The 25211-nt window shown below is 42.7% G+C and overlaps 1 protein-coding gene across 1 annotated transcript in view; it reads right to left on the minus strand.

The window, feature by feature from the left end:
• Positions 1 to 24191, minus strand: part of PLPPR1 (phospholipid phosphatase related 1) — a 175298-nt gene extending 151107 nt beyond the window's left edge. Inside the window, exon 1 of the mRNA XM_082843203.1 lies at positions 24153 to 24191. The gene's annotated coding sequence lies outside the window, so the exon portion shown is untranslated. The remainder of the gene's footprint in view (positions 1 to 24152) is intronic.
• Between the last annotated feature and the right edge of the window lie 1020 nt (positions 24192 to 25211).

Consider the following 25211-nt stretch of genomic DNA (forward strand, 5'->3'; position numbering starts at 1 on the left):
GAAGCGTTTAATAAATATTTGGACTAACTGGCTAACTTCTTGAAGACAGGGCCTAAATTTTATTCATCTCACCCCAGTTCAAATAGCACCCAGAGTAGGCATCAGTAAGTTTTTGAACTGAATTTCAGTCACCCTATCCAAGCATCATAGAAAACAAGCATATGGAATGTTTTCTGATAGTTAGGAAATCTCATTTTCTTCGCATAATTTCACATTTCTGCCTGCTCATTATTTTGGGAATACCATCAAATCGAGAAGACCAGCGGTGAGTTAGAGCAGGGGTGGTAGGCAGACTGCTCCTGTCTTGCCATCTTGAATAAATTCATAGTAGATGCTTTTGTGATGGGAAGGATTGATGCCATGTTTGATCTCAGTGTAAGGTGTAAAATGGTAAGTTAGCACTCAGTCAGGGGCTCAGCAAGAGGGAAGCAGCAGCATGTGTGCTATATAGTTGCCATCTCTTTATAAACCAAAGAAGGGGTAACAATAATACAGCCACACAAAAGGCTTCACTGTACATGCTCAAGCATTCATCCAGAATGTCAGAGAACCTGACAATTAACTCATTACTTATTAGCATGTTGCTGTGCTATGTGGTCTGATTGAATAATATTTTAAAGCAACAAGTCCTTATCTCTTACTTCTGCAAGAACTGATGCCTTCCCCTGCTTAAAGAACACTAACATAGTTTCCCTTTAAAATAAATATGAATATTTGATGCCAAATCAATAAAAAGGCCTTAGGGTATTCCAACCAGTACATTTCTTAAAATGACCCAGATTTGTATAAACTCTGTTCTATAATGAATATTACTTTATGCTTAAACACTGTCTAATATTTTTAAAGTTGTTTCCCATCCATTATTTCATCTGAGAAGGGTTCCAAAGAATTACACAGCCAACTCATAATGGCAGCAAACACCCATTACTTTGGTGTTATCTAATTAATAGAATATGTTTTACTAGCCACACATGGCTTTCTTTTCATCTGATTTGGTCTTTAAAGACATTATCTGGACCTTTGCTTAAAGATGTAGAAGTGTTTCCATTTGACTCTATTCTCTCAAATACTACACACACACACATACACACACACACACACACACACACACACACACACACACACAAACACACACGCTATCGAGGAAAAAAATTCCATTTATTTGGAAATGGCAATGCTGTCCCAACTATAAAGCATATCTGACCCAATACTGTGAAATCTGTATGTGTGAGAATGAATACACCTCCTCAAAATGCAAGCAGGAAGTGGATTTCACCAAGAGCAGGAGGCACGGCCATAAAGACTCCTTGAAAAGTCATTTTGTTGAAGCAATGAGATTTGGGAGCCCAGGCAGGTCAAATCACTGCAGATCTGCAAGGAAGGGAATCTGAAGAGGAACCAAACCTGAGTGGCTCTTTCTACAGTCCACAGTATCACCATCTAGTTGATAGGGACCATCAGAGACGAACAGGGTGGTGGATGGATAAGAGGCAGCAGTCCTCGGATCATGACACTGACAGCCTGTCAAGAGGTTTCGCTAAAAATGACACCAGCTTTCTGAATGACAAAAACTTAGTCAGGGCCCTGAGTGTAAGATAAACAAGCATAAAGCATAACAGATTTTGTGAAAAGGTATTTGAGACAAGTCTCAACCAAAATTGTACAATGCTCCAACTTAAAAGCTCTCTTTCACTCCACTCTGAAATATTCTTCTGAAACTAGTAGCCCAAATCAAAGATAATAATCAGAAAGGAGACCTATGCATAAAAGCTACAAAACTAAAGTAAGCAATTAAACACTAAAACCCCACAACAGGAAGAGAGGGAAAAATGAGATTAAGACCACTTTACAGAAAAAGAAACCAACAAAATGTTTAGACCAATGAATCTCAGTAGACACAAAAATATTAGAGAGCTGTAGAAAGAGCTCAAAGAAGAGATACAGGATTTTAAGTAGGCAAATATTATTGAGATTATAGAAGACTTTAAAAGTTGGCAGTGCTCAAGAAAGAAATGCAGGGGACTTCCCTGGTGGCGCAGTGGTTAAGAATCCGCCTGCCAGTGCAGGGGACACGGGTTCAGTCCCTGCTCTGGGAAGATCCCACATGCCACAAGCAGCTAAGCCCATGCGCCACAGCTACTGAGCCTGCGCTCTAGAGCCCACGAGCCACAACTACTGAGCCTGCGTGCCACAGCTACTGAAGCCCACGTGCCTAGAGCCCGTGCTCTGCAACAAGAGAAGCCACTGCAATGAGAAGCCTGCACACTGCAAGAAAGAGTAGCCCCCGCTCTCCACAACTAGAGAAAGCTGGCACGCAGCAAAGAAGACCCAACACAGCCAAAAATAAATAAATAAAAAATAAAAAAAACAAATGCAAAAGTAAAGTAGAAGTTTGACAAATGAAAGCCTCATTAAAAGAACAAATATAAAATGAACAACTGAAAACAGAGTTAGGGATACAGTGGAGAGGCTTCAAATGACATAAGACAAGAACACAGATATTAACATGATTATAAGGAAAATGATGGATTAGAAGGCAAAGGAAATATGACATCCCTAAAACTGGTGTTCCTGAAAAGGAGTACAGAAAAAAAAATGGAATAAAAACAAAGATATTAAAGAAGAAAGCAATCCTGGATTAAAGATTTGAAGCTGCAGATAAAAAGACATACCATTTCCTAAGAAAACCTGATCAAGTACTAGGGAAGCTGCTGAACTCCAAAGATTAAAAAAAAAATTCTATAGATATCCAGCTGTGAAAAACAGCATAAAAAAATTATGTTGCCTCTGACTTCTTTCTAACAACATTAAATATGGAATAGTGAAATGATATGGACAAAATTCTAAAGCAAATGTGACCTAAGAATTTCATAACCAGACAAACTGTTCTTGTTTTCCTAACTGCCTCTAGGACAAGCCATAGGAACTCACTGTGGGTCCAAGACTGTATACACAAAGAGGTAGCCCCAGATAACTGGAAGACTGTGTGGTCTTCTAGAATTCTGAGGACTCACAGATAAGCCCAAGAAGTGTATGAAGTGGTAACGGTCACGAGTAGAGTCAGGGTTTTTTCCTACTTCAAAGCTGAGCTTAAGAAATTTTAATTTGCCTATTTTAGCCATTCATTTATCCAACAAATATTCAACAAGTCCCTGTTATACTCCAGTGTCTATAGCCTACATGCTTTATTTTAAGTATATGATCAGTAGTCCTTCATAGCAATCACGTCTTTTAACCATAACTCTGGTGAGTGTCTCCCCATTATCTGAGAACTGTGGAGGGAACATGGGAAGCATATGTCAACTGGTCAATTCTATGAAGCAAATTCCTAGAAGGGTACATAACACAGGTACTTATTACCTAAATATTTCTAATACAAAATTTTAAATGTAAAGACCCCTAAAACGGTTTAATGCTCTGTGATGGGAGTTCAGTGATGGGAGATAGTCATCTCAGGCAGAAAGGGGGAGGAGGGCTTTAACAGAAGGTTTTTGTGGTAACTGGTACTTGAACCAGGCTGTAAATTACAGATGGATTTTGACCTTTGGGGATGAGGGAGAATGACTTCCAAGTAGGGGGATTGTGGGAATGAAGGCACAGAAGTGGGAAAAGTTCTGGATGTGTTCTGGAATTGAGAATGTTGGGTGGGGACCCTAGAAAGTAAGGTGGGATGAGTCTCTGTGGGACCCAGTAGAGGGCCATGAAGGCCAGACCATGGCGTTGGAGTTTCATCCTGTGATCAGTGAGGTGCTACTGAGTCAACATAGAGCAAAACCAACATTGCATTTAGGGATGATTAATCTGGCAGAAAATCTATAAAATGAATAGAGAGAACACAGACGGGGGGCCATTTACAGGGCTAAAGGAGGGTTTAGCAAAAGATTGGGAGGACTTGGCCTGACACAGTGGAAGTAGGAACACAGTGCTGGAGAGAATGTTAGAGATGCATTCTGGGGGTGAAGCAGCAGAGAACCAAGTTGGGCAAAGCGCTGAAAATGAAAATGCCAGATGAGAGAAAGGAGGGGCAGAACCCAAAGCTCAAGTGGTTACTTGGGAGCTGATAGCAGTTTCCTCGCGAAGCAAATGAGCCCATGGCAGGGTTTACAGTCAGATCAGGAGCACCTGAGACTCTCCTAATCCAGAGGCAATGAAATACAAGACTGGAGAAAAGATCTGGGCATTTACTCTATGAGGGCCCCTGAGGAGAGAGAATGGAAGACACTACCCGCTTCGCAGTTACACCAAGGGAGGGAGCCTGGGCACCTGGGACTCTGTCAGTCCACTCCAAGCAGAGGTCACTTGGAGACTGTGAGGCAGCTTGGTGCCAGCCCAGCTGCACATGTAGAGGACCCTCTCCCAACACCCACTCTCAGGTGAGTGGGCATCCAAATCTGACTGCCTTTATGACCATGGTTTGCAGAGCGCCCTGAGCCAGGAAAAAGACGGTGCCCCAGATGTGGGACCATTAGGAATGGGCTCTGGGGGCAAAACACACCTGGGCTTAAATTCCCTTTCTGCCACTTAGTGACATTAGGCAAGTGATGTAACTTCACTGAGCTAGCTTGGATAGTAACACCTCACAGGGTTCTTATGGGGATGTCACAAGATAATAAAAGTGGATGGCAAAGAGCCTGAGATGTTTCAACACTTAGCAGATAAGCGCCCTGTACCCCTCACCCCATGCTTCCCAGTGTACCTGCCACATCAGCTGCTGGTTTTCTGCAAAGTCACCTCCAGTTCCTGAAGCGGCATCTTCTATCTTCTTCCTGTACGTCCTCCACTCTCCCTCTCCTTCCCTGGGACACTTTTCTCTCTGTCCTGTTTCCTAGGAATTCGGTCTCTCTTCCTCCTCCTAAGTCTTGCTCTTCTTTATTCTTAATTTGAGTATCTGTCTCTTTATGCTTTTTGCTATTCTCCTCCCTCCTAAGAGGTTACGACTGACTCAGGAGGAGCCCCAAAGGCACTTAGTACAAAAACTCATCTCCTTGATTTGCAGAGCAGTTGTGAATATCATACCCTAGTATTAGGAAGAAATGGGCGTCTTTCAGAGACAGAGAGTGACTGTTTTTCGAACGCCCACCCAAAGACACAAAACTGTGGTAATTCCCACAGAAAGCCTTACTGTGGATGAATACAAGACATTCCTCACAAATTATAAATATGCAGACATGGGAAATATACTAGACCACTAGGCACTGGGTAGGATTCTGCTCTGAGCCGCAGAGCTATGTTTGAGTGAAGTTCACATGAGGCCGTTGAACCAACCAAAAGGTAATTCCAGGCACAGCACCTATTCTGTGGGGTGAGGATGGGAGCCACTCTGAGCCACACACGCGGCTCCTACTTAGTTCTAAAGTTATCAGGTGGCTGGACTGTGACCACACTGTCAGAACTGCTGAAGTGCCCTTTTGCCCAACAACGTGATCTTACAATATCCTAGTCCTTTCTTATTAAGCAAGATAAACCAGAAACAGAAGCCTCTTTCAATTCTTAATGCCGCGTGGAATTGAAACAGGGCTTGAAAATCCCCAAGTATCAGTTTTAACAAATCATCTGTCTCCTCTATGCGCTAATGCCAAGCGTTCTGGGCAGCATTTTAAGTTTCTTGAAGGTGCAGACCTTGCCTGCTGGCCCTAGGATAAGGGTCTGTCATCACTGTGAGCTCAGAGCTTACAATGGGTTTTGTCCTAGTTTGGGGGAGGGGAGGTTTAGGAAGAGATCCTTCCTTCCTCTGCTGGGGAGGAAGAGAATTCACTCCTTTGAGGCCTCAGGCTCAGAAACTGTTTCCCCAGGTTATTCAGCGGTACCTTCACGGGTGATGTTTCCCTGGTTTCTGTTGATGTAATGTCTAGGCAATTCAAGCTTGGATTTTCAAACATTTCTTTCTGCATAATCAATAGATCTCTTCTCTTTTATTGGCCTGGCTGGCTGGGTGGGCTAACCGGTGGGGGCTTCTGAGGGACCTTCATTTTCTGCCTCACAGGCTCCTGTCCAGCAAGGCTTAACATTGGCACATTATCAGGTATTCTTCCTACTTTTATTCAAGACTGCTCTGAGGGGTCTTCTCTGACCACCGTAAGCAGCCACCTACCTAACCAGTCATTTGCCAGCAAATGATTCTTGAGCATCTGCTATGTGCCAGGTCCTGTGCTGTCACTGGGGGTAGAGAGATAAATAAACTGTGGTTTCTCAAAGCAAGAGACATATAAAGAGTCATGTTATGCTATGAGAAAGAGAAAATTGTGGGAAGATGGCGGAAGAGTAAGACGCGGAGATCACCTTCCTCCCCACAGATACATCAGAAATACATCTACACGTGGAACAACTCCTACAGAACACCCACTGAACGCTGGCAGACCTCACACCTCCCAAAAGGCAAGAAACTCCCCACGTACCTGGGTAGGGCACAAGAAAAATGAATAAACAGAGACAAAAGGATAGGGACGGGACCGGCACCAGTGGGAGGGAGCTGGGAAGGAGGAAACGTTCCCACACACTAGAAGCCCCTTCACGGGCGGAGACTGCGGGTGGCGGAGGAGGGGAGCTTCAGAGCCGCGGAGGAGAGCACAGCAACAGGGGTGCAGAGAGCAAAGCGGAGAGACTCCCGCACAGAGATCAGGGCCGACCGGCACTCACCAGCCCGAGAGGCTTGTCTGCTCACCCGCCGGGGCAGGAGGGGGCTGGGAGCTGAGGCTCGGGCTTCGGTTGGAGCGCCGGGAGAGGACTGGGGTTAGCGGCGTGAACACAGCCTGAAGGGGTTAGTGCACCACGGCTAGCCGGGAGGGAGTCCGGGGAAAAGTCTGGACCTGCCGAAGAGGCAAAAGACTTTTTCTTGCCTCTTTGTTTCCTGGTGCACGAGGAGAGGGGATTAAGAGCGCTGCTTAAAGGAGCTCCGGAGACGGGCGCGAGCCTCGGCTAACAGCGCGGACCCCAGAGACGGACATGAGCCGCTAAGGCTGCTGCTGCCGCCACCAAGAAGCCTGTGTGCGAGCACAGGTCACTCTCCACACCTCCCTTCCGGGAATCCTGTACAGCCCGCCGCTGCCAGGGTCCCGGGATCCAGGGACAACTTCCCCGGGAGAACGCACGGCGCACCTCAGGCTGGTGCAACGTCATGCCGGCCTCTGCCGCTGCGGGCTCGCCTCGCACTCCGTGCCCCTCCCTCCCCCCGGCCTGAGTGACCCAGAGCCCCCCGAATCAGCGGCTCCTTTAACCCCGTCCTGTCTGAGCGAAGAACAGACGCCCTCAGGCGACCTACACGCAGAGGCAGGGCCAAATCCAAAGCTGAGCCCCGGGAGCTGTGCGAACAAAGAAGAGAAACGGAAATCTCTCCCAGCAGCGGATTAAATCTTCACAATCAACTCGATGTACCTGCATCTCTGGAATACCGGAGTAGACAACGAATCATTCCAAACTGAGGAGGTGGACTTTGAGAGCACGATTTATTATTTTTTTCCCCTTTTCCTCTTTTTATGAGTGTGTATGTGTATGCTTCTGTGTGAGATTTTATCTGTATAGCTTGGCTTTCACCATTTGCCCTAGGGTTCTGTCCCTCCGTTTTTTTGTTTCTTTTTTACTTTTTAAAAACATTTTTTTCTGAATAATTTTTTTATTTTTTATTTTAATAACTTTATTTTATTTTATCTTACTTTATTTTATTTTCTCCTCTTCCTTTCTTCCTTCCTTTCTTTCTACTTTTTCTCCCTTTGATTCTGAGCCGTGTGGATGAAAGGCTCTTGGTGCTGCCGCCAGGAGTCAGTGCTGTGCCTCTGAGGTGGGAGAGACAACTTCAGGACACTGGTCCACAAGAGACCTCCCAGCTCCACATAATATTAAACGGCAAAAACCTCCCAGAGACCTCCATTTCAACACCAACACCCAGCTTCACTCAACGACCAGCAAGCTACAGTGCTGGACACCCTATGCCAAACAACTAGCAAGACAGGAACACAACCCCACCCAATTAGCAGAGAGGCTGCCTAAAATCATAATAAGGCCACAGACACCCCAAAACACACCAGACGTGGACCTTCCCACCAGAAAGACAAGATCCAGCCTCATCCACCAGAACACAGGCACTAGTCCCCTCCAACAGGAAGCCTATACAACCCACTGAACCAACTTTAGCCACTGGGGACAGACACCAAAAACAACGGGAACTACAAACCTGCAGCCTGCAAAAAGGAGACCCCAAACACAGTAAGTTAAGCAAAATGAGAAGACAGAAAAACACACAGCAGATGAAGGAGCAAGATAAAAACCCACCAGACCTAACAAATGAAGAGGAAATAGGCAGTCTACCTGAAAAAGAATTCAGAATAATGATAGTAAAGATGATCCAAATCTTGTAAATAGAAAAGAGAAAATGCAAGAAACATTTAACAAGGACCTAGAAGAACTAAAGAGGAAACAAGCAACAATGAACAACACAATAAATTAAATTGAAAATACTCTAAAAGGGATCCATAGCCGCATAACTGAGGCAGAAGAAAGGATAAGTGACCTGGAAGATAAAACAGTGGAAGTAACTACTGCAGAGCAGAATAAAGAAAAAAGAATGAGGGCTTCCCTGGTGGCGCAGTGGTTGAGATTCTGCCTGCCGATGCAGGGGACAGGGTTCGTGCCTCGGTCCAGGAAGATCCCACATGCCATGGAGCAGCTGGGCCTGTAAGCCATGGCCGCTGAGCCAGTGTGTCTGGAGCCTGTGCTCCGCAACAGGAGAGGGCACAACAGTGAGAGACCTGCGTACCACAAAAAAAGAAAAAAAAAAGAAAAAAGCATGAAAAGAACGGAGGACAGTCTCAGAGACCTCTGGGACAACATTAAATGCACCAACATTCGAATTATAGGGGTCGCAGAAGAAGAAGAGAAAAAGAAAGGGACTGAGAAAATATTTGAAGAGATTATAGTTGAAAACTCCCCTAATATGAGAAAGGAAATAGTTAATCAAGTCCAGGAAGCACAGAGAGCCCCATACAGGATAAATCCCAGGAGAAATATGCCAAGACACATATTAATCAAACTGTCAAAAACTAAATACAAAGAAAACATATTAAAAGCAGCAAGGGAAAAACAACAAATAACACACAAGGGAATCCCCATAAGGTTAAAAGCGGATCTTTTAGCAGAAACTGTGCAAGCCAGAAAGGACTGGCAGGACATAATTAAAGTGATGAAGGAGAAAAACCTACAACCAAGATTACTCTACCCAGCGAGGATCTCATTTAGATTTGATGGAGAAAATAAAACCTTTACAGACAAGCAAAAGCTGAGAGAGTTCAGCACCACCAAACCAGCTTTACAACAAATGCTAAAGGAACTTATCTAGGCAAGAAACACAAGAGAAGGAAAAGACCTACAATAACAAACCCAAAACAATTAAGAAATGGAAATAGGAACATACATATCAATAGCTACCTTACATGTAAATGGATTAAATGCTCCAACCAAAAGACACAGGCTGGCTGAATGTATACAAAAAAAAGACCTGTATATATGCTGTCTACAAGAGTCCCACTTCAGACCTAGGGACACATACAGACAGAAAGTGAGGGGATGCAAAAAGATATTCCATGCAAATGGAAACCAAAAGAAAGCTGGAGTAGCAATTCTCATATCAGACAAAATAGACTTTAAAATATAAAGAATATTAGAAGAGACAAAGAAGTACACTACATAATGATCAAGGGATCGATCCAAGAAGAAGATATAACAGTTGTAATTATTTATGCACCCTACATCGGAGCACCTCAATACATAAGGCAAATGCTAACAGCCATAAAAGGGGAAATCAACAGTAACACAATCATAACACAATCAATCTCACTTTCACCAATGGACAGATCATCCAAAAAGAAAATAAATAAGGAAACACAAGCTTTAAATGACACGTTAAACAAGATGGACTTAATTGATATTTATAGAATATTCATTCCAAAAACAACAGAATACACTTTCTTTTCAAGTGCTCATGGAACATTCTGCAGGATAGATCATATCTTGGGTCACAAATCAAGCTTTGGTAAATTTAAGAAAACTGAATTCGTATCTTTTCCAACCACAACGCTATGAGACTAGATATCAATTACAGGAAAATATCTGTAAAAAATACAAACACATGGAGACTAAATAATACACTACTAAATAACCAAAAGATCACTGAAAAAATCAAAAAATACCTAGAAACAAATGACAATGAAAACACGATGACCCCAAATCTACAGGATACAGCAAAAGCAGTTCTAACAGGGAAGTTTATAGCACTATGACCCCACCTTAAGAAACAGGAAACATCTCAAATAAACAACCTAACCTTGCACCTAAAGCAATTAGAGAAAGAAGAACAAAAAAACCCCAAAGTTAGCAGAAGGAAAGAAATCATAAAGATCAGATCAGAAATAAATGAAAAAGAAATGAAGGAAACGATAGCAAAGATCAATAAAACTAAAAGCTGGTTCTTTGAGAAGATAAACAAAATTGATAAACCATTAGCCAGACTCATCAAGAAAAAAAAGGAGAAGACTCAGATCAATAGAATTAGAAATGAAAAAGGAGAAGTAACAACTGACACTGCAGAAATACAAAAGTTCATGAGAGATTACTACAAGCAACTCTATGCCAATAAAATGGACAACCTGGAAGAAATGGACAAATTCTTAGAAATGCACAACCTTCCAAGACTGAATCAGGAAGAGATAGAAAATATGAACAGGCCAATCACAAGCACTGAAATTGAAACTGTGATTAAAAATCTTCCAACAAACAAAAGCCCAGGGCCAGATGGCTTCACAGGCGAATTCTATCAAACATTTAGAGAAGAGCTAACACCTATCCTTCTCAAACTCTTCCAAAATATAGCAGGGGGCGGAACATTCCCAAACTCATTCTACGAGGCCACCATCACCCTGAGACCAAAACCAGACAAGGATGTCACAAAGAAAGAAAACTACAGGCCAATATCACTGATGAACATAGTTGCAAAAATCCTCAACAAAATGCTAGTAAACAGAATCCAACAGCACATTAAAAGGATCATACACCATGATCAAGTGGGGTTTATTCCAGGAATGCAAGGATTCTTCAATATACGCAAATCAATCAACGTGATACACCATATTAACAAATTGAAGGAGAAAAAAAATATCATATCAATAGATGCAGAGAAAGCTTCCGACAAAATTCAATGCCAATTTATGATAAAAACCCTGCAGAAAGTAGGCACAGAGGGAACTTTCCTCAACATAATAAAGGCCATATATGACAAACCCACATCCAATATCGTCCTCATGGTGAAAAACTGAAAGGATTTCCACTAAGATCAGGAACAAGACAAGGTTGCCCACTCTCACCACTCTTATTCAACATAGTTTTTGAAGTTTTAGCCACAGCAGTCAGAGAAGAAAAGGAAATAAAAGGAATCCAAATCGGAAAAGATGAAGTAAAGCTGTCACTGTTTGCAGATGACATGATACTATACATAGAGAATCCTAAAGATGCAACCAGAAAACTACTAGAGCTAGTTTGGTAGAGTATAAGGATACAAAATTAATGCACAGAAATCTCTTGCATTCCTATACACTAATGATGAAAAATCTGAAAGTGAAAGCAAGAAAACTCTCCCACTTATTATTGCAATGAAAAGAATAAAATATCTAGGAATAAATCTACCTAAGGAGACAAAAGACCTGTATGCAGAAAATTATAAGACACTGATGAAAGAAATTAAAGATGATACAAATAGATGGAGAGATATACCATGTTCTTGGATTGGAAGAATCAACATTGTGAAAATGACTCTACTACACAAAGCAATCTACAGATTCAATGCAATCCCTATCAAACTACCACTGGCATTTTTCACAGAACTAGAACAAAAAATTTCACAATTTGTATGGAAACACAAAAGACCCTGAATAGCCAAAGCAATCTTGAGAACGAAAAACGGAGCTGGAGGAATCAGGCTCCCTGACTTCAGACTGTACTACAAAGCTACAGTAATCAAGACTGTATGGTACTGGCACAAGAACAGAAATATAGATCAATGGAACAGGATAGAAAGCCCAGAGAGAAACCCACGCACATATGGTCACCTTATCTTTGATAAAGGAGGCAAGAATGTAGTTGAGAAAGGACAACCTCTTCAATAAGTGGTGCTGGAGAAACTGGACAGGCACATGTAAAAGTATGAGATTAGAACACTCCCTAACACCATTCACAAAAATAAGCTCAAAATGGATTAAAGACCTAAATTGTAAGGCCAGACACTATCAAACTCTTAGAGGAAAACATAGGCAGAACACTCTATGACATAAATCACAGCAAGATCCTTTTTGACCCACATCCTAGAGAAATGGAAATAAAAACAAAAATAAATGGGACCTAATGAATCTTAAAAGCTTTTGCACAGCAAAGGAAACCATAAACAAGACCAAAATACAACCCTCGGAATCGGAGAAAATACTTGCAAATGAAGCAACTGACAAAGGATTAATCTCCAAAATTCACAAGCAGCTCATGCAGCTCAATAACAAAAAAACAAATCCCAAAATGGGCAGAAGACCTAAGTAGCCATTTCTCCAAAGAAGATATACAGATTGCCAACAAGCACATGAAAGAATGCTCAACATCATTAATCATTAGAGAAATGCAAATCAAAACTACGATGCGGGGCTTCCCTGGTGGCGCAGTGGTTGAAAGTCTGCCTGCCGATGCAGGGGACATGGGTTCGTGCCCCAGTCCGGGAAGATCCCACATGCCGCGGAGCGGCTGGGTCCATGAGCCATGGCCGCTGAGCCTGTGCATCCGGAGCCTGTGCTCTGCAACAGGAAAGGCCACAACAGTGAGAGGCCCGCGTACTGCAAAAAAAAAAAAAAAAAGAAAACCCCCAAAAAACTACAGTGAGATATCATCTCACACCGGTCAGAATGGCCATCATCAAAAAATCTAGAAACAATAAATGCTGGAGAGGGTGTGGAGAAAAGGGAACACTCTTGCACTGCTGGTGGGAATGTGAATTGGTTCAGCCACTATGGAGAACAGTATGGAGGTTCCCTAAAAAACTACAAATAGAACTACCATATGACCCAGCAATCCCACTACTGGGCATATACCCTGAGAAAACCAAAATTCAAAAAGAGTCATGTACCAAAATGTTTATTGCAGCTCTACTTACCATAGCCCAGTGATGGAAACAACCTAAGTGCCCATCATCGGATGAATGGATAAAGAAGATGTGGCACATATATACAATGGAATATTACTCAGCCATAAAAAGAAACGAAATTGAGCTATTTGTAATGAGGTGGATAGACCTAGAGTCTGTCATACAGAGTGAAGTAAGTCAGAAAGAGAAAGACAAATACCGCATGCTAACACATATATATGGAAGTTAAGAAAAAAAAATGTCATGAAGAACCTAGGGGTAAGACAGGAATAAAGACACAGACCAACTGGAGAATGGACTTGAGGATATGGGGAGGGGGAAGGATGAGCTGTGACAAAGCGAGAGAGAGGCATGGACATATATACACTAACAAACGTAAGGTAGATAGCTAGTGGGAAGCAGTCGCATAGCACAGGGATATCAGCTTGGTGCTTTGTGACCGCCTGGAGGGGTGGGATAGGGAGGGTGGGAGGGAGGGAGACGCAAGAGGGAAGCGATATGGGAACATATGTATATGCATAACTGATTCACTTTGTTATAAAGCAGAAACTAACACACCATTTTAAAGCAATTATACCCCAATAAAGATGTTAAAAATAAATAAATAAAATTAAAAAATTAAAATGTATCAGATGATTAAAAAAAAAGAGTCATGTACCAAAATGTTCATTGCAGCTCTATTTACAATAGCCAGGAGATGGAAGCAACGTAAGTATCCATCATCAGATGAATGGATAAAGTAGATGTGGCACATACATACAATGGAATATTACTCAGCCATAAAAAGAAACGAAATTGAGTTATTTGTAGTGAGGTGGATGGACCTAGAGTCTGTCATACATAGTGAAGTAAGTCAGAAAGAGAAAGACAAATACCGCATGCTAACACATATATATGGAATCTAAAAATATATATATCATGAAGAACCTAGGGGTAAGACGGGAATAAAGACACAGACCTAGTAGAGAATGGACTTGAGGACATGGGGAGGGGGAAGGGTAAGCTGTGACAAAGTGAGAGAGTGGCATGGACATATATACACTACCAAACGTAAAATAGATTGCTAGTGGGAAGCAGCTGCATAGCATAGGGAGATCAGCTCAGTGCTTTGTGACCACCTAGAGGGGTGGGATAGGGAGGGTGGGAGGGAGGGAGACGCAAGAGGGAGGAGATATGGGAACATATGTATAACTGATTCAGTTTGTTATAAAGCAGAAACTAACATATCATTGTAAAGCAATAATACTCCAATAAAGATGTAAAAAAAAAAAAAAGAAAGAAAGAAAAGAAAGAGATATCATGAACGTGCTATGGAAGCCCAGAGGAAGCAGTCATTAGTTTTACTCAAATGATGGGATAAGGGAAGGATTCCCAGCTGTGGATGTGTTTAGGCGGGGACTCGAAGGATGAGGATTTCACCAAGGAGAGAAAAGAAAGACCGTTCAAGGCAAGAGAAAGAGCATGAGCAGAGGTAACAGATGATGAAGCACTTGGCATGTTGAAAGTGCTGCAAACAGTCTGGCTAGAACACTATCTAAATGAATGAGAGAGTGGAGAAGTGAAGTTGGAAATAGGCTGGCTTACTTTATGAAGGAGTTAGCAAACTGTTCTTCAGGCCAGTGGTTTTCAAAGTGTGGTCTCCAGACCATCAGCATAAACTGAAAACTTGTTAGAAATGCAAATTCTCAGACCCCACCCCAGACCTATCTCCAGACCTATGGCATCAGAAACTTTGGTAGGGAGGTGATGAGAGTGAGGGAGGAGACGGCAGTCAGTGTGGTTAACTCTCCAGGTGACTGTCATACATTAAGGATTGAGAATCACTGTTAGGCAGAGGGGGCATCAGAGATCTCTAGTCAGAGCAACAGTATAGCACCCCTATGTTTACAGAGAACATGCTAGCATCGATATGGAGTTGGGTAGAGGTGAGAACTGGAGGTAAGGGGAATCACTCAGCAGGCTTTTGCAGTGACCTGCATAAGAGATGAGGAAGAGGTAAAGAAAGTCATCCATCCACCTTGCCCATGCCTCATCCAAACAGGCAAGTTACAGGAGAAAAAAAAATACCCAACTGGGATCACTGGTTCACAGTAGATTCATGAGCACCAACTTCACAGACGCTTTAGATACCATCAGACCACCCCACTATGCTCTCTACCCCCAAGTTTGATTCTTTTCATTTATCACAATCTGGATTTTGGTTAGAAGCTCTTTCCCCACAATGAGAACTTCTTGAGGTTGGAGCCTTGTAAGTCGTGTTCCTCACTGAAATCTTAATGCCAAAGAAATGGGCTACATGAAGGAATTAAAGAAGTGACAACAGAAAATGAGAGGAGACAGAGTCAAGAGGTAAAGTTTTAGGAGAGTATGGGAAGGATTCTAGGCTATTCCTGGATTCCATCTGGAAGGCTGTCCTTAAGGGCAACAGGGAATATAGGAGAAGAGCTAGCTGAGGCCATGAAAGAGTCAGTGGAGCAGCCACTCTGGCCACGTAGGATGCTGGGGCAAGGGGAAAACTAAGTCATGGAGGAAGTTCCTGGTAGGAGTGCCTGTGGTCTCGGGGGAAGAACCAGCCCAGTAAAAGCAAGTCCAAAGGCATGTGGAGTCAGGCCACATTTAGAACAGGCCTAATGTCAAGTGACAAAACTAAAACAAGTTAGGAGTCCGATGTCCTTTATTCAAGAGAAAATACTCCATGGACTGGGGGAGTGCAGTGCCTCAGAAGCAGTGGAGCATTCTTCCCAAGGGATTTTGGGCAAGAGTGAGTTTATAGAGCATTAGAAGAGGCAATGTGGAAACAGGGCATGAGTGGCTTGGAGGTCAGGGATTTCCTTACAAGGCCGGTAGGTCCTATTTTCTAGGGAAAGGTGAGCTAGCTAAAGCCAAGTTGGAGGATTGTGATTGGTGTATGTCAGGTTTCCTTGACAGGCATTCCCTGTAAGTGCAGGCTGGCTTAGGTTTACTTTTGTGACATGGACCAGGCTACTAAGGTGGCCTCCATTTAGTGGGTCCCAATACAAAAGTTAACCTTATCAGTAAGCTTCAGAAGTACAAGCAGAGATGGTCTGGCTACTATGGGCCAGGAGCAGGCCAAGTTTCAAATTCTGGTCTTGAATCCATCCATTCGTTGATTAATTGACTCATCCAAAATATATGACCAGAGAGGCAATATGGCATAGTGGTTAATAGGGCAAAGTCTATAGCCAGACTGAGAAGGTTTGAAACTGAGAACTGCCATCACTAGCAGTGAGACTTGGGGCAAGTTACTTAAGCTTCCTGTGTCTTGTTTACTTCTATGTAAGAAACTCTACGAGGTATTTTCTTGGTGAAGGAGGAAGCTTGGATCATCTAGTGAGAGGGATGTTCAGATAGAGTTCGACTGAGAAATGTGGTAAAGGTTTGGAAGAGCCACTGCAGGACAAAGAACAGAACTGCTGACCAATCGGGGGAAACAAGTCGGGGCTGCGAATGATGAATATGCAGTGATGGGGCCAATTAGCAGGGTTATGCTTTTTTTCCACCTGTACTGTTAGGTATCAAAGGAACAGGAGCAGAGAAAGTCAGCAATGAAGTTGATCTGATGTGGGGAATCACGGAGTAGGTAGAGGAACTGAAATTCCAGAGCACATAGGGATAAAGGATGTTGGTGATGGACGTTCAAGAACCAGGTAAGGATACGTGTCCTAATGCAGTTTCCCAATTTCAGTTACTTACATACTTATTCACGTCTTTCCCATGTCCATCCTATTGCTAGAAAATTACCTTAAAGTCTACCATTTTTACTTAGTCTCATTCTAAGAACAAGAACAATGAAATCATGGGTTACATTCTTTTAAAATCCTCGTTCAGTAAATATGTTTTAAAATTGTCCATCCAAATACAACCAAGAATCCTCTTGCTCATTCTGTGCTAGGAAAAATCCATCAAGATATTGTTAAGAACTTGGGCTTTGACCTGAGTTCAATTCCATCTAATAGGAGTAGTGAGATTTTCCACGTAAAGTGTGATTTTTTTGGCAATGTACTTAATCTCTCTAATCAAGTATCTAATCTGAAAACTGGCAAGGACACTATCTACTTCATAAATCATCATGAGAATTAAATAAAGTAATTCACACAAAAGGCTTACCCCCGCTCACCTCCCCCAAGTGATAGGCACAGAGTAGATGCTCAATAAAGTATGGCTATATTTGCTGTATCAACTCCCATAGTGCCTAAGCACTTACGATGTTAATGATTAAATAAAATGAGACAGTACAGCTAATACTTTCACCGACTGGAATCTTCCCTGTTGCCAGAGGAGATTCCCATAGGTTCTCCTAGGAGACCCATCTGTCCTCCCAATGTCTAACAGGACGCCATGTCCTTTGTGGTTGGAAATTAATGCTTATTTTCTATTCAAAGAATCCTTATTCCTTATGACACTCCTACACAGGGATATAGGAGTGCCATTTTCTTCCAGACAGAAACTTCCATAGTTGGATCATTTTCTCATGGGATTCCTACCAGGTGTCATCCCTGTGACACCCCTGAGCAGAATATTACCTACTGACAGGCTTTGAGGTCACTCACCTGTGGAGCACACTCTCCACCTCTTCTCACGTTTGCCTGGGTCCTGTGTTGCTGCTTATTTTATTCTCTCATCCTAGTACTGAGTTATTCCTGCTGTTTGGCTAGCAAGAGGACACACATATCAAATTGTGGGGTTCAGTATGTCTTATTACACAGTCCACCAAGACAATCTTCCCTACAACACTTGGGCCAAATTCTACTGTAGGTAACCGGCTGCTATCTTCTGACCCGTTTTCCCTCACTGTCTCTAAGGGGTATGACAATCTTGTTGGTTTCTTCTGTTATGTCATATGTCATTAAACAGCTGTCATACTGTACCCTCTAGAAGGAGCCATTTATCCCACAGCAGATGAGGTTGGGGAGCTATTTACATGAGGGGAGGTCCCTGAAGAAAGGGGCTGGTCTGTAAATATATAAGGTACCCTCCTTCTGACTTTTAAGCACTTGCCAATGCACGTAGAATGCAAAGAACATTTTACACACCCAGTGATTTCTGTGCTAACAGGTCAATGCTGTTTTGTTTTTGCTGGTGTTTAAAATACCTGTTTCTCCTATGTGCAGTACTAAGTGAAGATTCTGGTATACGGTAGACCTCAAACACTTGAATGAATGAAACTTAAACTTAGCTTTAATCCATATGGGGAATCTATTTCTTTCCTATCTCTTAACCTTGTTTTTGTGTCTCTAGGAAAAGCCAAACCCATTCAGCAAAAGTAATTTTTAGGAGAATGTATACAGTCTTAGCCCTTTAGGGTAAAAAAGGAGGGGGCAATGACCCCCTTCTAACTCCTTCTGTACTCACATTATCCCTCTCATTTGGGATACCACAACTTCACAGGTTTTGCCTCATTCATTCTATTAAGCAGCCTATGTGTAGTAGATGTTTACTCCATTTGTTAGGGGAGCAGTTGAGGCACACGGCAGGGGAAAGCTCTCCAACCGATACAGATCTGGATCTAGATTCCAGTTCCTCAGCCCTTGATTCTGGCCTGACACCCACCTATTTTACTTCAAAATAGCCATTTTATTAACCAACCCTAATTATATTATAATCTTTAGTTTACATTTCCATGCCTACAAAAATTAATATAACGATGCCACTTCTAATGCGAGTACAACACACTGTCTTCACTCTGCAGTCACCTCCCGCATGTTCTCCGACTAACCCCTTCGCTGCACTGTTAGCCCTGAGAGGGAAGAAGAACTCATCTTGGAGGAGTTCCCATGCGTGCCAGGCACTCTGCTAGGTCTGCTCCATCTGCGGTCTCCTTTCGTCCTCACGGGGTGCCTGCGAAGCAGGAGTTCTCACCCTCCTGTGAGAGCAAGGCCAGGGCTCAGTGAAGATAACACCTCATCTAGGACAAGAAAGCTAGGAAGTGGCAGAGCTAGGATCTGAACACGTGTATTTATTTTTATTTCAAAGTTCACATTTTGCAGGCTATCTGTAGTGGGGTTTGGTAGGGCTGGAGCTGCCTCTATCAACTGTGACTATATCTGGGTGCCTATTCTATTGCTGGCACCCAGTCACCTGCATTTCATATTAAGCAGGGGTGGCGGGGGCGGGCCTCCAGCAACTCTATTTTTATTAGAACTCATTGTAACTATTTACTGTTTTCTAAATATTTTTCCTGTTTCTGAAAGGTGAAGCAATATAGCTTTCACAACAAATAGAGAAAAAACCCCTGCCCACTGCAATATTAATTGCTTTACCATGAGGCCTTTTGGGATGACTACATCATAAAGACAGAACTGTATTCACCACCGTATGGGATGTTAGTCACTTCTGGCTGCTCCTCTACATCCTTGGAAAGATGCCAGCATCAATGTCTCTCGTGCTGTGAGACCTGTGAGAACATGCATCGCCAGATCTAATAAGGGGTATGTTTGTGTTTTGGTTTTTTTTTTTTTGCGGTACGCGGGCCTCTCACCGTTGCGGCCTTTCCCGTTGCGAAGCACAGGCTCCGGACGCGCAGGCTCAGCGGCCACGGCTCACGGGACCAGCCGCTCCGCGGCATATGGGATCTTCCCGGACTGGGGCACGAACCCGTGTTCCCTGCATCGGCAGGCGGACCCTCAAGCACTGCGCCACCAGGGAAGCCCGAGGGTTATGTTTAAAGGAGAAAAAAATCATCTATTGGTGCCCTAAGAAATTGTCATCACTGAAAGCATGATGGGGGAAAGAAGCTGGCTAGTCAGTCTTCAGAAATTAGGCTTCCAGTTATTTATCAACTGAAACCTTTATATGATATTTATTCTTGAGGCATTTTTAAAGTGGTCATGAATTTTGGATTTACAATTGGAAGAGGAAATTCTCATTGATCAAGCATCTGTGTTACATACTGTGCTAGGCCCAGTACCTACTTTTATTTAGTCCTTACAACAGTTCTTTTTTTTAAATTTAAAAACACTTTTATTGATGCATATATAATTACATACTGATACCAACTTTTCTATTAACATGAAGAATTAATCAGAATCTGAATCTCTTCTATCTCCCAGAGCAGACAAATCCTTAGCTTACTTTCTCTTTAACAATGCACTGCATCACCAATTTACATTTGAAGATTTTTTGGAATCCTTTTGGATTGATTTGGGTGTATTTGCATCCTCTTCTATCATTGTGTTTCCGATTGCTGATGAATCATTTCTTGGCAACTGAATTAACTTTAGAGTCAATTGTCAACTGCTACTTGAACTTAACTGCAGGCTTTATCTTTTATTTGCTCACAGTTTTTCCTTATATGAGCCTCTTTCTTAAATTCTGTTTTTAGTTATAGTACATTATTTTGCACTTTTTCAGAAAGATTATTGGTGTTCAACTCTTAGACTTTTCATGTTATTATTTGCCCTGCCTTTTAAATGATAGTTTACTTCTTACAACAATTGTAGTAGCTGTGAGCATAAGCTTTAGGATCAGACAGTCCTGTGTTTGAATCCCAGCTCTGCTGTGTGACCTCTCATGAGTTACTTCACTCTCTGTGCCTTGATTTCCTCACCTGTAAAATGGATGTCATCACACCCGGCCTGCAGCTCTGTGGTGAGGAATAAGTAATGTTTACAAAGCACTCAGCCCAGCCTAGCACCCAACATTCAGTAAACTGTAATATCCATTAATTCTTTCAAAAAATATACATTGCGCAGCTATTTGTGCCAGGTATTGTTTTTGTCTTTGGAGACACAGTGGTATATGAAATAGACAGAAGCCCTGTCTTGTGGTATTCAACATTCAGAATCATAATTATGATTCTTAACAACCTAGTGAGTTATGGGGTAGATATTACTGGCCTCAGTTTACATGTGAGGAAACTGAGGCACAGGAATTCATTTCTCCAAGTTACCTTGGTGGCAAGAATCTACCAGCTCTACTGGTACAGACAAGATGACACAGTTGTCTTAATTACTGCATATGCGTGAGGAGTGGTCATGGTCATTCACAAACGCAGCCTCATTTATTCTGTATGCAGTCAATGTGGGTAGCCTGACACTGCAGCAAAGCTCAGCATTTACAGTCAGAGGGTGTGATTTAAATCATGACTCTGCCACTTACTTGATGTCACGTATCCTCTGTGAGCAACTTGATCTCTTTAAACCTGTCCATCTACACAGTGGGGATAACAGGATACTCAGGGCTATGTGAGGGATCAAATGAGGCAGGGAGATTCAGGAACTTTGTAAATCCTACTACATTATTGAAAGGAATATTAGAATATGACCATTTCAGAGCAGACTGTTTTCTCTTCAGAGGTAATACATACTAAAAGTTGTACCACTGCTTTTTAGAGGATATTCTCGATCTACACTCAGAGTTGCCATGGACAGTATGCAGGCTGTGCCTTGCCCAAGGGCACTGAACCAAGGAGGCAAACAGTGACTAAAATTCAGCCTACTCTCTGTTTGGCAAGCCATGCACCCAAATACTGGACCACCTTTACCCAGAGGAACCAGCACCTTCTTCTAATGTTGCCCTAAGGCAGAGTTATGGGCTAGCAGTGTCCTTGCTTAAACTCTCTTCTCCTTTAACTATCCTCCATCTACTTCTGTCCAAATAATTCTTATTTTCTTATCCCTCCAACTTCCATTCCTTCTGGCCTGTGCTCGTCTCTCTTCTCCCTGACTTTTTTTCTCACCTGGAAGTCCTTCCAACAGCTTGTTTAAACCAACACAGCACTTCTCCCTGCCAGTCACTTTTCTTGCCTGTATGTATTTACCAAGCCCAATGTGCAGAACATCCCTCCATCCCATCTGCCACCCAGTCTGCCAAAAAATGTCACCTCTTGGACTGCCCTTCAGGCCTAAAGGAACGGGTGCTATGAGGAGAGCCAGGCACTGTCACTAAGAAACCCAGTAACCACATTCAAATCCTCACCATGCAATTGTGACATAAAAGTAACCACACAACCCATTTTCACACATAGAAGTACATAAAGCTCTTAAAAGCAAATATAACAGAATAAATACAATTCATAAAGAAAGACACGTACACCTAAGTGACTAAAAACTGAGTGGGTGGGGGGGGGGCTTCCATGGTGGCGCAGTGGGTAAGAATCCGCCTGCCAATGCAGGGCACACGGGTTCGAGCCCTGGTCCAGGAAGATCCCACATGCAGCGGAGCAAGTAAGCCCGTGCCCCACAACTACTGAGCCTGTGCTCTAGAGCCCGCGAGCCACAACTTCTGAAGCCCGCACACCTATAGCCCATGCACCGCAACCAAGAGGAGCCCCTGCTTGCCGCAACTAGAGAAAGCCTGTGCGCAGCAACGAAGATGCCACGCAGCGAAAAATAAATAAATATATATATTTAAAAAAACTGAATAGGGAGGAAGGGATTTATGAGTGAACGATTCAATAGTAATAAGTAAATGTAGAGAAACTGGAACCTTCACTAGAGCAATAAAAGCAGCTTAATGTCAGAGGAAAAGAGAACATCGTCATGCAAAGCACGTGTTGAATGGCGTCAAATACGATCAGCAAAGGAGAACCCAGAAGACTATTTTTGTTCCCAGATTTTAACTCATCCAGGGAGATAGGCCTCCGATTTGATGTACAGACCTGCACATATTCTCTCAACTCTAATGCTGGCAGTAAAAGCTGTTCCTATAAACATGATGTTTCTTCAGGGCGCTCTGGGTACTTTGCAACCTGCAAGCAGTATCTCAGGTTTTAAAGGGAAGTGGGCTGGTGATAAATGCTGATAGAGAACATAATTATTCCCCCACTAATTCTGATTCACCTGCCACTAAGGGCTGTGAAAGGAAATAGAGGGAAGGGGAAGAGGAGGAGGAGGTGAGGGTGGGAAAAGAACTCTGAAGTAATTTACACCCACTCAGAGGTGAAGGGGAGGAATTGAAGCTGATTAAAAAAATAGCAGAGAAACTTCCCTAAATCCCTGCAACCTCAGTCACAGCACATACTATCTACTTTGTATTTCATGTGCAGAGTTTCTGGCCTGTCTCCTCTTCCCCGAACAGCCATCTGAAATAAACCACGGCTGTGTTAATGTACATGATTGACTTGACTCCCCTGCTGCTCCTTTCCTCATTGACAGCCTGCTGGGCACACAGTGGCAGGAGGGGAAAAATGGGAAGGTGAAAACAACTGCACCAGACGTAGAGAATGGCCTTGAGGACACGGGGAGGGGAAAGGGTAAGCTGGGACGAAGTGAGAGAGTGGCATGGACATATATACACTACCAAATGTAAAATAGATAGCTAGTGGGAAGCAGCCGCATGGCACAGGGAGATCAGCTCGGTGCTTTGTGACCACCTAGAGGGGTGGGATAGGGAGGGTGGGAGGGAGACAGAAGAAGGAGGAGATATGGGGATAGATGTATATGTATAGCTGATTCACCTTGTTATACAGCAGAAACTAACACACCATTGTAAAGCAATTATACTCCAATAAAGATGTTAAGAAAAAAAAAAACCAACAACTGCACCAGCATATAATAGCAAACAGGGATCTCCCGAGGATGTGTGTGTTGGTTTTTATCAAGAAAGGACTCCGGCAGCAATAGGACCTGCAACCTTCAAGCCAGAGATAACTCAGAGGAGGAGGAAAACATCATTCTAATCTAATGACCTACAAGATTCAGGAACACAATGACAGAATATAGACTCCAGCTCAGCAGATCTCAGGAGCAACAGGCAGAGCAATCCTAGAGGCTCCATTTAGGCAGATGATAACACTTCATTGATCTTAACGGGGCTGGTAAAAGTGAGAAAATGAATCACACTCTGTAGAGGAAAAGAACAAAAACCAAAACCTGAGTCATTTAGCCTGGCAGGGATCGAAATAAGGAGATCCTTAAGAGAAGGGTTTGAAATCATAGTAAGTGAGTACAAGTGGTGGGATACAGCGGAAAGCACTCTGCCCTGGGAATCGGATCTGGGTTCTAAGACAACGCTTCCATAATCAAATTACCTATTTAGGGTGGGTGTTCAAGTGGAAACTGATGAAGCCCTCGTTTCGGTGGCCTGTGAATTAATATTTGCTTTTTTCACTCTAGGAAAAATGGACAGAAAAAAGGGCATCAATTAATCTACAAAATTAGAATTGTGACCATGTGGGAAGCATCTAGGGAATTTTTCAGTCCTTTTAAGGATCTCTGTCATCTGACCCTGCAGAGTGATGCAGTTGCAAGTTCACTAGCCAAGGAGTCAGGGCTGATGGGGTCTCATACCAACTAGTAAGCGTAACTTGGTGTTCTTTATACCTCAGTCACCTCATCTATAAAACGAGGGGTGCAAGTTAAACCATAAACTTGACTCTTTAGCGGTCTTGTTACCCGGTGTGCCATGCTCAGTTCTCACTATTTGCTCATAGACACCCTCTGGGGTTTTCATTCCTCTGCTTCTCCCCTCCACAAATGCCATGCCCAGTCCCACCACCTCCCCTTTGCTTTTGCTGTTCTCTTGAACTAGAACTTGAATCCATCCCTACTCCCTTCCAAACTCTACCATAAGAGTAAGTTATTCCCAGCTCCTCTGATACCTGTCATTCTTTGCAATTTTCCTCTTCTTACAGACCACAACATATCACTTAGCACTTGATTATATTATCTGATGCTGTCCTCAAATTATTTTCTATGACTTAGGCTTATCTCTTTAACAATATATCAAATTCCTTAATTCTTCAACTTCTATATTCTTTACGGTACATAACTAGTCAATAAGGCTTAATACAGAGATATTGTCTACCTAGCTTGACACAAGTAGAAACTCTGAATGGATACCAACCTCATTTTCATAGAGTAGGACAAAACTGCACATTTCCTAGAACTCCAGACCTAAACTTGACTTTCGTTGTTGTTTACACTCCGCAGTTTCCTTGACTATTCTTGAATATTAGTAATTCAAATATTTTGAACGTTTTCTATATTCTAAATGCCTTATATTATCATCTCACTTAATTCTCACAGCCACCCAGTAAAGTAGTATATTATTGATCCAGTTTTGTAGATGGAGAAAATGAAGCACCAGC

This window comes from Leucopleurus acutus, assembly GCF_964270905.1.
Source record: "Leucopleurus acutus genome assembly, chromosome: 7".
NCBI classification, from domain to species: Eukaryota; Metazoa; Chordata; class Mammalia; order Artiodactyla; family Delphinidae; genus Leucopleurus; species Leucopleurus acutus.